At 35.4% G+C, this 12,887-nt stretch overlaps 1 protein-coding gene across 20 annotated transcripts in view; it reads right to left on the minus strand.

Annotated features, from left to right (window-relative positions):
• Positions 1-12,887, minus strand: part of KCNMA1 (potassium calcium-activated channel subfamily M alpha 1) — a 527,317-nt gene that overhangs the window by 382,003 nt on the left and 132,427 nt on the right. The gene's annotated exons all lie outside the window — the stretch shown is intronic.

Genomic DNA, 12,887 nt, shown 5'->3' on the forward strand with positions numbered 1-12,887 from the left:
TTGGAGCAGAAAGTGGAATTATGCGATTTTTTAGATAAAGCAACACAACTGATTGTGCCACCTTCTGTTTACATATGCATGGTTGCTGAACAGTAGCAAGCAGTACAAAGAGCAGCATGCAACTCTATCCAGCCAGTCTAACCACAGCCAGAGCAGATACTGAACAACTGCTCTGATGGCTCTCCTTCCTGGTAAATTTTGTCAAAAAGAGCAGTTTGAGGTTGAAGGCAGGAGGCTCTCTGCTCTGACATTTCTTATGCTTTCCCTCATAGAGTTACAAATTGGCTGTAAAATGAAACTAATTTGGTAAAAAAAAGTTCAAACAACGTCTTTCCAAACCAGCTTTTGCTTTTACGCACCCGCAAGCTTTCCTATTAATGAATTTTTGCTCTTGCAGCATCTATGAGGCTGTTGTCAAAAAGAAAGCCCATCAGAGAGACCATATTCCCAAAGGGAATTCCATTTCAAAATGCTCCACGTAAGGTTTTACCTTACAGGATTTTGTTTGGCTGCATTTTCAAAAAACAAAGACAGCTGAAGTAACAGGGCCAGACTTCTTTCTTTTCTAAGGAGGAGTATGTTAAAGAAAGGCATATTACAACTACATAGATTGCAAAGATGTTGCAAACTTTTTGTATTGACACTATAGCGCAGATAATATACTCTTGCCTGTAACTAAGATACACAACTATATATTTTCCAGGTATTTTCTGTACCTTCAGAATGTATATTATGGAATTAAGTATATTGGCTCACAAGAGCAACACAGAAAGTAGTGCATCTCTACGCAAATGCTTAACATGCCCCTATCCTATAAGGCAGGCGCATGACTGTATCAAATTCTGTATATCACATCAATCAGAAGGCTCACTAAATCAACTCATCTTTACAGAAGTAATTTTTTCAAGACTTTACCCTGACAAGCATAGATTGTTTTTTTTAATAGTATGTAGGAGTTGCATGTGTTTTTAAAATGAGAGGACAGTGGGCATCTGAAAAAAAAAAAAATGGATGTCTTAGTTCACATGCATTGAAGAATATCTGTCTATGCAAAGCAGCATCAGACTCAGTGTTTCACCTCAGTTCCTAATGATCTCGCCATTCCAAACGGTAAGAATTATACTGTGTTTGGAATAATTTTTGAGGCTTGGACTAGAAAAAGAATCAACGGATTACACTTACTTTTCTGCCTCAGAATGTCACATAATGAACACACACAAACAAAGAATAATACTTCATGGTGCACAAACATCAAGCTTTTCACAAAAAGTACTGTTATTTCATTCATGCTGTACCTACCCGGCCTCAATTAAATTAATTTTGTGAGCCCTTTCCCACAACTACAAGTAGTCAGTGGTTCTGTGGCTAGTGTTCTCTTTCCTCACTAGAAAGCATGGATTTACACAGTAGAAATGGTCTTTCCACCTGTTTTTCCTTGCTAGGTATGTTACACAGAAGACAGTGCAAAGAGAGAGATGCATTCCTCACAAGAGGAAAAGAAGCAGAACTGCTCCAAGCTTCTGAAAAGCCCTGTCCTGTCCCCTTTTCAAAAAACAGTAATACCTTTTCCCTTTCCTCCCACCTTCCTTATCCAAAAGCTTCTGTTATTCTCATCCTGAGATGAGGAGAAGCGCCCACAGCATGCAGATGCTCTTGTAAGAAAGCAGGGAGCAGAACCAGTCCAAGCAGACATGCACCTTTCCCCCTAAACCTCATGGCATTTTGCTGCTGACTTCCAGCTTTCAGCTTCCAAGTGAAACCTCTGGAACAGGCAGTTAATATTCCCAAATTTTTATTATTAATCACCAACTTCTTTATCCTGATTTCTACCAGTAGATTTTCTGTTCTTTTCTCAGAAAGACAAGCAAGTAGGCTGTGCACTACCACTTCAGATTTGGAAGCAAGCCTTCCAAACCTTAACAATAAGGACAATCATAAGAAAAGGCAAGTGTATCTAGGGAGCATGCCAGTCTTTCCTCCCAGCCACTAGTGAGTGGTTTTAATTTAAGCTCATAAGTCTTGTATGTCAGTAGCAGTCGTTTTAACTGTTTCGGCCCAATTGAGTGACATGCTGTTCTTTCAACAGCGGAAGAGATATTAGACTGGGACTTTCAGCAGCTTTAGTGGTAAGCGCTGTGCTGCAGCACTTGAGGCAAAAGCGAAGCACTATAGCAGAGGTTTATCTCCTCTGCCAAAGCAATGCCCAGTTAAGCAGCCATGTAAACCAAGCCAAGCAGAACATGCCAAGAACCTCAAGCAGCAGGCTCCAAGGTTAGCCTGAGACCCACTGTACTGACATATTACACACAGCTTTTTATGACAAACTAAGGTTTGGAAAATTAACCTCAAAATTTCAGCTTATGGAACCTCCTAGTCTTTTCAAATGGCTATCTCAGCAGTTGTTCAAGACATTTTATACAACAGCTGACACGAAAGTTACACAAGCTATTCCAAAAGATTAATAACATCCTACGTGCTCTTTACTGACTATGACTTTACTCATTAAGCTCAATATTTACTTTCAAAAATGCTACCAGTTATTTCCTATTGTAGCATAAACAACCAAATGCAGCTGAACAGGAAAATGGCTGATGCCAATCGGCTTTAATATTCTTTCACATGGAAAAGGAAATGTCTGTGTAAGTATAAGAGAAATTCTTCCGAATTCTGCTTTTGTTTCCTTCCAAGCTGAGACAAGGTTCTCTTTCAGAATTTCAATTCACACTACAGACTTTTTTTTCCTATTTTTTTTTAATGACACTAGGGAAATACTTAAGACATTGGAGCTGGTCAAAAATAAATGAAGAAGGTAGATAAAAAGCCAAAATTCTGACATTGCATCAATACGTTTATTTACCTAGTTGTAGTATATTGATTATTTGATTCTTAAGTACCTTTGCATGTTACAAATCTACAGAAAAGTTGTCGCACCGGACACAAACTAGGACCAAAGTCAAAACTCAAGCTGCATGCAAGTCATTGTTTTCTGCCTTTACTTTGTCGGTTTAGTTTAAAATTGACTAAATTAATGTCATGATACTGCAGTTTTTTTCTGACTGTGTTTTGATTCTGAGTAGCACAAGTTACTGCATTGTGAGAGTATTTTGCAATACTTTACACCAAAGGTTCATGGTACATTATGATTTTATTTCATGCATAATGAATAAAACGTGTGTAGCAATATACATAACAAGCCTTCTCCCATTAATAGAACAGTTAGTAATAAAGAAAACCTGGTACTTAGCTATAAATCTTTTTTTTTTTATTACAAAAAAATAAAAGTAGCCATGTTGTATATTTACTGACTGTTGTTGCCTCAAAAACAAATAGATCCAATGGCTGAAGTCTTTTTTCTTGAAAATAAATCCATATTTACAAAAAAAAAGGTAATTTGAACACTATTGGAATATTGGTAGGCAAAACACCTCTAAGAAGCATTTATCAGGAAATCAGATTCAAGTAACTATCAAATGACATCTCAAAATAGGCTATTGTAACCATTTTAAAGACACCACTGAATATTTAAGAAGCAAAAGGAAACTGATTTTGATAGACAATATTTTGCACAGAAATAAACTATTGTTTTTTGTTCAACACTGAAATGCAAAATTCCTTAAACAGAGCTTAATAGCGAGTTCCATTTATCCCACATCAAAACAAATCATTGATAGCAGAGCTGCACAAAAACAGAAGCAGAATTATGTTTAAAAGTATTCATTATCACATCAGTGTTTTATTTTTGAATAAAAGCATGATTTTATTAAATATACTAAAAGAAAAGAGACAAAGATTAAACAAATAATGTTAATTAACTGCATCAACAGAGCAGCCCTTTGCATGATAATGCTGTAAGATACATTAAGGGAAATCTATCCATCTGCTCTGGTGAGCTTTGCAAAAACATGCTCATTTGCAACAGTTGTGTCCATATCATTTGTTCAACATCTGACTGTTGTCAGTGGCACATGGTAGAAGGCTAATCTCCTCTGCAATGCAGTCTCACCATAAAGGTGCAACACAAACTCTATCATAAGGAATACTTCTGTATTTACATACATTACTTTTAGCTGCATTTAAATAGTAGCAGCAAAGGCTTTTTCTAACTTATGCTTGACTTGAAGATATTTATATATCCTTGCAAATATATTTCAATAATAAAGACAACTTGTATACCAGAAGTCCACCCTCTACAGTGGAAGCATTTCCCTAAGTTAGTTTTGTTCTCAGAGTTTGAACGCAAACCAATGTTCTCTACTTCCCCCAGATAATCCTTGCTATCTTTATCTTTGGATACCATTCAAAATTTAACAGAACATAATTTTTGTATGTGTTGCTGCTCATTTTAATGCGAGGAAGTCACAGGTACCCATATTAATTTAAAAACACATAGTGGATGTCAAACATGCCATCATAGTGTATTTATTACAGCTGTGGGAAAAGCCACCTGCTTTATAATAGTATCATAACAGATTAAATAAGAATGACACAATTATCCAGAGGTCACAGAAGTCACTGCAGTACAGCACAAAGTTTCTGAAGATAAATTTACACAAGGTAACTCCCATAGTAGCAGCTATAAGCTGCCAGAAACATGACAGAAACAGGGTAGACTAGCATACAATATCTGGCTTACAAAAAAAGGCTTTTACCAACTTAGTCTGATTTTAAGCAAGATAAATATTTATGAATTGTATCTGCAATGTAAAAATACACAATTTTTTAGGTTTTTAAGATTTTAAGACTGACTTTATTAAAAGTAACAATGCAAAAGAGAAAGTTAAGTCCAATTAAGTCCAATTCTTGGTACAGTTGATAAGATTTTGCTATGAAACACTGTCTATCCTTTTCTTGATTTGATTTTAGCCTGTGCCTTTACCTCTTGCTCACCTAAGTGATCTCCACATGGCCATATTTAAACTGGGAAAATCAGAAGGAGAAAAAGTATTTATATTTGATTATCTATACATTTTGTGAAGACTTAATAGAAAATAAAGTTGCAGAATAGCACAGCTTAACACTTCAACTATTAATATATTAGATCTTCTAAAATTCAATTTTCTACAAGATTCACTGAAATTATGACAATTTCAAAATAAACAGGAAGTGGCTATCTAAAGGTGTATGTAGAGACCAGATGACTTGAAATGCTACAGCTAGACTGCAGAGTTGAACAATCCAATGCTAAAGAAGTACTTATACCAAAATAATTTTCTTTTCACAGAACTGAGGACATAAGCACATCCTTCAGTCCAAAGTGGAAACCCTGCTAAACCATCTTTGGTCTTGGCAAAAATAAATATTCAGAAAAATAAAATGCATAACTTAAGCTAGCTGCAGTTACCATAGAAACCAGCAAGACTTACTCAACACTTCGTACTCTATGCCATTATCGTTCAGTATCTGATGAACTCAAACGGAGAAGCATTGTTCCTATTCCTATGGAAACCTAGGAAAATGTCTACATCATTGTCACAGGAGATTAAAGTAATCTAGAGCACATCTCTTGGATTCCTTTATGTGCCACCAAGGACTATGAAAGATTAAAAATAACTGAGCAAACAGAGAAACACTTTTTTTTTTTTTTTTTTTTTTTTTTTAAAAGGGAGAGGGGAGCACAATCCAAACTGCTCTCCACAATCTGTGAGCAATCGGGCCTGTACAGTTACACTAACACACATTGAAAGGTACATTTTCAGCAGCTTTGTATATACCTTTATTATCTTTGTACAAATGCCCTAACCTGATGAGACTGTGGCCTTTGGTACTTACGACATGTTCTCTTATTTGTTGACCAGGGGGAAGAAAGAGAAGCTTTTCTACAGACATAATATTATATAATCAAAAAAAGCATACACAACTATCTCAGAAGATGTAAAAAAAAAATCTGCTACACACAGATTCAGGAACATATATACTTTTAAATAAACAAGATTTACAAATATTTGAATGTCCCTGTATCAAAGGTAATATGCCTCCCCATTGTTCCCTTCTGATTCAGTAAATGTCTCCTTTTTCTTCTTTATTAATCTAAAGAACTAGACAATAAACTGATGATCTAATCATTAGAAAGTATGATTGAAAACTAAGAAATGCCACACAGGGTTAGTTCAGTGGTCCATCTAGCACAGAGAGAGAAATCTGACAGCGGTAATAGCAGATACTCTTTAGGAAGAACAGGAAAGCCTAGCAGCTTTCTGTAGTGCAATCCTCTCATATAGTCATAGGGATGTTAGAAGATTATCCCCTCTTATTCTCTTTAATATCTGTTTGGGGTATGTTGCCCATGAATTTATCCAATCTGTTCTTGAACTTGCTGACGCTGGTCTCCTTGGCAAGAAATTCCAGAGGGTTTACTGGTCCCAGTATAAGAAAACACTTTTGAAACTCTCTTAAACTGATCTCTTACAAGTTTCATGAAATGCTTTCTATCTTTAATCTTTGGTGAAAAACAGTTTGGCATAAATGGTCAACCAGCTCTCTGTTAAACATACTTCCCATCAGCCTTTTCCAAACCTAAAACTCCCAGCTGTTTTAGAATTTACTTTTAAGTTCCATCTACCATATTGCTTAGAGCTGCCTTCCTCCGTCCTTTACACTGTCCCTCCTAAGATATAAAAATATGGACTTCACACAGTACTCAAGATGGGGACATATCAAGGTTTTATATAGCAGCAAAACAATGTCCTCTTTCTTGCTCTTTGATGATGCGCAGCATTTTGTATTTCTTTGGCTGCTGCCACTGCTACGATCTGCTATGATTCTGGCTTCAGAGTCATGCAGGTGTGGTTTCAGTCTTTTTCCCTCGATGCATTGCCCTACATTTGCACACTGATGGTCACCTGCCATGTACTTGCTGTCATGGGTATATGAGTGTTACTGAATTCTACACTTTGAGGTCATCATCAGCTCCTTTGTGTTTTACTTTCTTCATCTGCAAAATAAAATTAGTCATCTGCCTGAAAAGACAGTTGTACAAGTAATTTAGTAACATCTACATATCACTCTGGCATCCACAGGAGCATATAGAGAGACAAATTACTGGTTAATGTGATTAGTTCACTGTTGTAATCATTATAATGTCCCTGAAATGTTTAGCAGTCCCAAATGATCAGGTAAAATCTCAATTTCATGCCAGGAATGGAAAGAGATCCAGTACTCAGTAGAAAAAAGAAATATGCCCTCTTTCTTAAAACAGGATGGCAGTAAACTTTGTACTGCATCTTCAGAATATCTTTTGAAAACTTTCAATCACATACTGAGAAACTCCAGTCTTGCTTTAGCTTATAAATGTATGCTGGGGGATATACAGCCACCTTTTAATTCAAGACATGAAAGCACCCTCACATACCACTTCCTCTTCTTTAGGTATTGAAATGTAGCTAGTAAGCAGTAAGAACATTAAGAAAGCAACCTACATATTTCTGACTCATGTTGTTTTCTTTAGGTAATGGGAGCCAAGGCAGCAGACAAAACCACTACATGGCACTGCATTGGAAGGCTACATAAAGCACATCTCTCTGCCATGCATTTACAGGTCGTGAAACAATGATGACTAGTAGAACCACCTAGAAGTCGTGCATCAGCTGACATTGAAAAAGCTGTCAGCCAACAGAATATATTTTGGTAAGTTTGCAGCATCTTTTCCTGGAAGATCTGCCTGGGCTTTTCTCTGCTACTGTGCTAACAACTGTGGATTTACTAGTCAGAAAAATGTTAAGAGTATGTCTGCACAATTATAAAAACAGTAATAATACAGGTGCCATTTCTTTTAATGTGTAGCTGCAGGTAGAGGGAGTGACTAGATACCTACATGTTATTTCTAATTTTTTCAAGCTGAAAGCAGTGAATGTCTAGCTTCCATCATGCAAAAGGTAATTTCATCCTCTCCACTCAAATGAAAACTAGCACAGATAAGAACAGTAATATTGCCTTTTGAAAACTGGAGAGCAGCTAAGCAAAGACAAAGTGATACACTGAATCTGGTGAGTTTGTAATAATTTATGGAAGTGGTTTGAAAGGTATTCAGGTAAATGCCATTAAACGTGGTAAATATTATAACAACACAATATATGCCATGGAGATCAACATACTGTGTTGATACAAAAGCCTAATAGCAAGAAGGTCAGCTAATCCGTGGGAGATGACAAATAATAGCTTGGTTTCACAATCCAATAGTCCATAAAAGCCTTCTCTACATCTTCCTCACCTGAACAAACTATACCTGAAATTACAGTTGTACAGTATTTACCTCCGTTTAAAAAACTACAGGTTTGTGCCTGCTTTCACTGATTATTAAAAGATATTAAAACATGATATGCTGACACCTTGATGATATAGTGGTTTGCACTACTACTTCAGCCTTCTTTACTGCTTTTTTAATTTTTTTTTTTTTTTTTTTTTAAAAGGAGTGTCCACATAAAACTGGGTCCTCGATTGAGCTGTGGTAACAACACACTTTCAGTTTTATCTTCTATATCATCCACTGTAATTACATAATCAGGGAAGTCTTTTTCTTCATACCCAAATGATTAATAAATAATAAATAAATTAATAATTTCAGGAAGTAACATCAGCTCATAAACACCTTAAATTTCCTGCTTGTTCAGATTAATTATGAATGTGTTTGATTCTTTTCAGAGAAGCCCACCTCAGGAATTCCTGTCTGACTTTTTTCATCATTTACCATGGAATAGCGTTATATAGCACTTCAAAAATAGATCACTTTTTCCCTGAACAGATTTTAGGTCAATTTTTATCTTTTATTGTAGTTTACATTTATGTCACCCAATATCAAGCAAACGGCACTGCTTGGGTTCAATTAGCATGTTCTTAAAACATTGGCTTATGCAATTTAATACGGACAGATTTTTAAGCTGCATGTAAAATTCTTTTATGTGTCTACATTATTTAAGAGCATGAGTCACATTTCTGAAGGCTGTACCACCCAAAAGATCCAGACCCAGTCATGCTTTAAAACCTCAAGAAGGAGGAAAAAGGATATGCAAACCACACAACTTGCACCGTGCTTAGCCAGCTCATCTTCCTGTACTGCCTCAGAAGACAAAAGGGGATACTAACTGGAGGATGTTCTGAGTCACCCGTTGGAAATAACTCTTTCCAGTGCCAACTATCCAGATGATATTTGGCAGTGTGAATATTCCTTTATGAATAAGCCATTTCTGAAAAGTCAAAAGTAGGACTTAAGCTCCTAAAGCAGTAACAATTTCTTTTAAATTAGTGCCTATTTTATATTACTATTTTATCTCTACAATATTCAAACAAACTACTGAACTGCAATAGTAGCAGAATCCCATTTATATGGCACTTTCATGAAATAACGCTGTCATTAACAAACAAGAATTACATACTCTGAGATGGTAAGTTGACACAATGGCAAAACAAGTGATGGTCACATGGTTTGACAATTTGATGATTTAAATTTTAATGAGTAAATTTCCCATTCTTTTCACACTGCAGAAAAAAGGGGAATTTTCTCTTTAGCAAAATGAAAATTGCTCCTAGAGAACAAACAAAAACCTGTTACCAAATGGTTCTCTTGGAACTGGTATAGAGCATCCTGAGGAGCAGGAAACATGTACAATTCCTACACCACATCACCTAAGAGTACAACTGAAGATATTAGAAGTTTTTTGTTTTTATTTTTGTTAACATCATCCTTTCCAAGAAATCTGCTCTCAAATACTCGAGTGATGATAGAGTAATATACTAAGAAATGACACACAGCAAGCATTTCCTACTGAAGGACCAGGCTTATTTGACCACTTCTGAGGAGTAATGCATAAAACTAGCAGTAGCAATTCTTCTGCTCTCACAAAAAATCGAGCAAGAATCAGGGCAAGCATTACTGAATTTTATATAAGAGCACCAGTGTGATAAGCTTGTGTACCAGAGAGACAATTAATTCTGCCAGTTTTCAGAATCGCTTCTGTAGAGAATTTGCAAAAGTCTTCTATACACACAAATCATTTTGCACAAAAGCCATATCTTTGATCTCACCTGTGAGAGCTAACATGTATGTAAAAAATCTTTCCAAAATCTGGATTACAAGCCTGGTTTTGCACTGTTCACAAGAAATACAGCTGGCAGGCCCAGACATCTGTCATAAAGGTGTTTTGCAGAAAATTTCAGATATGTAAAAGGTTACTTGGAAAATAATGCAAGGTTTGAGAAGGTTTTAATTTCTACTATTTTATTTTTAAATGTAATTTATCTTCTTTTGTCACTGGAACGGGAAGAGACTAAAAAGACATTATAGTGTGTTTTTTTTTTTTTTTTTGCATTGTTTTCAGTTGTGGTACTCTTTGTTTTGTTTTCCATCAATTCATTAAAGATTTCTCAGAAAGCTAGTGGCGATGGGGATCACCTTTTTTCAAAAATTTCAGGGCCAGGAATGGGTTAAATCATTTCAGTAACTCCAACAATCCTGATCATGAACAACGAGCAATTTCTTTTGCTTTCCAGGTAGATGCACTGACATGAATTTTTTGGAAAATGTTATCTGTCTTGACGAAGATTTAAAAAGTTAATCATTCAACAATTTCTTGAATAATTTGATAAAAATGTCATATCAGTTGAAAATATTTTGTAGCACTACTTTCAGTGTTTTTCATTGCAGTTTTGACACATTTTTAGTGAAGTTATGGTAGCTAAAAAACCCACAATGATCATTTTGAAATGGAATGTTCTAAACATTTTTCAGCTTGTTTCTCAAGTACATTTCTGAGGAAAAAAAACAATTCACACCCAGGATAATTTTCAAATTTGAAAAAAGGCCGTAGTTTTTTCAACTAGCTTTGCAGCTACAATTTTAAACATTGTCTTCTGCTCTGTTTCTTTAAGGTTTCAGACAGATTTACAGCTAACTCTTGTTTAAAGAGAATTATTTGCTTTTACACAAGAATTGTCCTATATTGACATAATGCCTGTGATTCTGTACTACAAATATATATATGTGGAGCTGTACTCCTTAAAAATAAATTTTGTCCTGTATTTCTCAAACTGCTGCCCTTTATTTTCTTCAGCTATAGGTAGTCATGAAAATCATAACCTAAAGATAACAGAACTGTATAATAATTGATTATAAAACTAATTGAGAGGTAATTATTGGAATAGCAATTACATAGATATCTGGTCCAAAATTCACAAAGCACCGAGGCAATCCAATTTGTTAAATTAGGAAATCGTTTTATAAGGTTACTAGGGAAGAGATAAAAGCTAGACTAGACATGTCAGAGACATGACATAGGCTTCAGCAGAAACAGGTCCCAAAAACTTTCAATTTAGGTTTCATAGACAGCATTTGCCATTCCACTGAGACCCACTTCAGAGAAAAGAAGTGCTCAAGTAAGAATGATAAAGTGAGTTTTTTCATGAGAAGAAAATGCTAATAAGGTTCCACTTTACATTGATGCATATATAAAACTGCTTTTCTCCTTTAGCTGCCAAATAAATCCAGGCAGCAGTTGCATAACAGCTTTCAGGTGAACACACCACACTAAAGATCAATTACAACTCTTTTCCCAAGTCCATGTTCAGTGGACCTTTTTTTTTTTTTTTTTTAAATAGTAGATATGTAAGATTTGTTTTAATTTAAACTCTTACAGTGCTAAAAGGTACCATATTTTCTTTAGCTGCTGACACCTCATCTAATTTTGATTCTGTAGTACCGTAAAGCCATTAGCAATTTCATTTAAAAAAAAGAAAATCTACACTTTGAATCAGAACCATAACAGCTGTCAGGAACAGGCTGTTAGTAGGAATTCATGAGTAAGTCACAGTATTTTCAAATGATATTTACTTTGATCAAAATATTGAACTTAACTATATCCTATATCCACAAATAATGTAAATATTCTCTCCAAATAAAATGTTCATTGAGGCAGTTAACCTTAAGCAAATATTATTGTAATGTAAATTTTAGATCAACAGTCAAACATTCATACAGGAAATGATCCTCCAAAAACTACATTCTGTCAAGCCAGATCCTGAAACTGATGCATGCCCTGTTAAATGCGTCTTGTTTTCTAAACTCAGCAAAATTAACTATTAGACTCCATACACTGCATCTATGCTGCTACTCATGTCTCACATGATTAGCACTCTTGATGAGCCCAATGTGCAGAGCAGCTGCAGTCATACCTTGACATGAACATAATGAATATAGACACTCTCAGAAGTAATCTGACCCGATGATGTTGTTCAGCTGCCTAGAGATAAAACTCTGGAAATAAACTAGTTCCTTCTAAGAGACAAGGGTGCACTGTAAGTTAAAAAAGAAAAAAAAAATAAACACACACACACACACACACACACACAGAGAAAAATCACCAAATGGAATTGCGTAATTTCTCCCAGTATCTTGAAGAAAAGCACACAGTAAAATATGTTTTATATTTTAGGTTTTGGCCTTGGCTATTTGTTTGCATTTGTGCTGGCATTTACCTCGGTAAAGATAACACATGCTCATATCTGATTAAATAGCTAGTAGTATAAGACTCCTGCTTTTTAGTAACTTCTATCCTTGATACATGAATCAGAAAAAGAAGTATGACTCTACAAGTTGTCATTTTTAATACTGCATGTGTCAGAAAAGCATAAGAAAAATCAATATGTCAATTTGAAATAGAAGACATTTGTAATGCTAAAAGCAATGCTACAATGTGTTTTCAAGCTATTGGTAAAAGTCAGCATGCAACAGGAGCAAAAAGGCAGAAGGTATTTTTAAGAAAAATAATCAAAATAACATTATCGCAGAACTAAACAAGACGGAACAATATGGTAGCAACTGAGCCACTTCAACTTTTCACTGTAAAGAACTTAACTGAGAAGTGTCATTCCTTCCCCGATGCCTCCCGAAAAAAAGAATT

The sequence above is a fragment of the Struthio camelus genome, chromosome 7 (assembly GCF_040807025.1).
Source record: "Struthio camelus isolate bStrCam1 chromosome 7, bStrCam1.hap1, whole genome shotgun sequence".
Lineage (NCBI taxonomy): Eukaryota > Metazoa > Chordata > Aves > Struthioniformes > Struthionidae > Struthio > Struthio camelus.